This window comes from Wasmannia auropunctata, unplaced genomic scaffold (genome assembly GCF_000956235.1).
Source record: "Wasmannia auropunctata unplaced genomic scaffold, wasmannia.A_1.0 LD336043.1, whole genome shotgun sequence".
Lineage (NCBI taxonomy): Eukaryota > Metazoa > Arthropoda > Insecta > Hymenoptera > Formicidae > Wasmannia > Wasmannia auropunctata.
In genome coordinates, this window is record NW_012026847.1 from 388,139 (window position 1) to 390,454 (window position 2,316).

Sequence of the window (2,316 nt, forward strand, 5' to 3'; positions counted from 1 at the left end):
TGTGAGATTTCTGCAACGTAACAGGAATGTGTCATTATGCGAAATCGATCGCTACGTTACTTGTACGTTGTAGTAACGTTATACAAATAAAACATTTTTCTGAAGCGCTCTAGAGGCATGACATTTAATGTTACCGAGATATGTTAATATGACGTTTCGACAACGTAATGGTTATAAAAAGTTTAGTCGGCACCAAGTCGAAAAGCAGCTTCTCCTCGCCTGCTCAATTATAATCGAGAATTTCTTTTGGAAAGGATAATATACGCGCGTGAGAGAGCGTGGCATTAAGAAAAAAATTACAGCCAAATGTAGAGGTAACACGCGTAATAGCAGTACATTTGGCAAATGCATTGCCTACTCCACGTACTCCAGCTCGATTTGCATAAGAGACGTATGTGTATTTGCCTTGCGGAATTGTCGTCGGTCGATTTAATATTTCACACCGGAGAAAAGTGTATATTCTCGGTCCCCCAGTTTATTTATTTCGCCTTGGCTTATCGTCCCGACGACATTCGAGATTTTTCGTCGCTCTCGGCGAAACAGAATTTCTCACGACCGATGTATTTATTTGATTTAATATCCGAGAAAGCAGAGTTGCGAATTAGAGCGAACACAAACGTCATATGAAGGTACGTTTTATTTTTAATATGCAGCACGCAAAATTTTCCGATATAAATAATGCAGAAGTCAACCTGCGTTAATCCGATACATTATGATAAGATCTTTGATTCTCGGCGAGTCGCCGAATCGAATAAACGATCACTCGTTAACCTGTGTGACTTCAAACAAGCGTCAATTTCACGCCTAGTAAGATTGAATTGCATGGTTAATGAATTATTAATTTATATGCGCATAAATTAGTTGTGTAGGTAGTTATATGACCTGCACGTAATGCAGACTAATCGAATTGAGTACTTAATTGACCAAAAGTGCGTGCGTGCTACTAAACAGCATATTACAATAATACAATAATATGTAAAATATATGGAAAATATATGTATATATATATATATATATATACGCGAGTACTAATCTATAATTGGCTAAATCTAAACCCTTATATCTCAAAAATTATTGTTTAAAATGAAAATTTACAAATAACTTTTTTATTTAATTTTTCGAAGACTTTCTAACTATATATATATATATATATATAGGATGTCCCGAAATTCGTAAATCAAAATATCATAGCAAGAAAGTCTTCGAAAAATTAAGTAAAAAAGTTATTTGTAAATTTTCATTTGAAACAATAGTTTTTGAGATATAAGGGTTTAGATTTAGCCAATTATAGATTAGTACTCGCGTAAAGTTCGCGACCACTAACACTATCAATGCGTTTATGAATATGTTTCCGTTTAACCTATAATTGGCTAAATTTAAACTCTTATATCTCAAAAACTACTGCTTAAATTAAAAATTTACAAATAACTGTTTTACTTAAATTTAACTTGAAGAAATTGAGGCTCGTATAATGAATAATCATATATAGCCAATAATGCCTTTGTGAGCCGACACGGATGTTGGTGTGTAATAATTTTTACTGTTACAATATATAATAATTTATTCAGCACAGTTGTGTGGCTTGGTATTGAAACAGTAAAAATTATTACACTCCAATATCCGTGTTGGATCGCAAAGGCATTATTGGCTATATCTGATTATTCATTATACGAGTCTCAATTTCTTTAAGTTAGCTCGCAAATACATTATTGACTATATATGATTGATTATTCATTATACGAGCCTCAATTTCTTCAAGTTAAATTTAAGTAAAAAAGTTATTCGTAAATTTTTAATTTAAACAGTTTTTGAGATATAAGAGTTTAAATTTAGATTAGAAAGGCATTATTGGTTATACATGATTATTTTTTACTTAATTTTTCGAAGACTTTCTTGCTATTGATATTTTGATTCGCGAATTTCGGGACACCCTGTATGTATATGAATACATTGTAGCTAAGTATTTTTACTCTTTCTGCTTCCAGACGACAAATATTATTTTCAGTGTTAACGAACCCTCCGCGTGTCTCTCCGCTTTTGTTATAAATTAACTGAGATCCCTAAGGTAAGACCGTTCACGCTTATTGTATCGCAAGGTGAGTCGAAGAATAAAAGGTGCTTCGCTTATATATTTCCTTGTTGTTTTCAAATCGGGCAGGATCTCCAAACTGAAGGAGATCCCATCTGTGGATTCCACTCACCCTTTCCATTCGTTTCGTCGGTGTCAGATCCTTCCGGCGACCAATAACGAGGATTTCGTGCAAGGAGCTCTGCGACGACGACGACGACGGCGACGACGACGACGACGACGACGAC

General features: G+C 34.3%; 1 long non-coding RNA gene across 1 annotated transcript; it reads left to right on the forward strand.

The window, feature by feature from the left end:
* The first annotated feature begins 264 nt into the window (after positions 1-264).
* Positions 265-2,268, forward strand: LOC105451829. The gene is made up of 3 exons (XR_974629.1): positions 265-629; positions 1,986-2,065; positions 2,159-2,268. It is a non-coding gene; the product is annotated as an uncharacterized LOC105451829 (long non-coding RNA).
* The last annotated feature ends 48 nt before the right edge of the window (positions 2,269-2,316 follow it).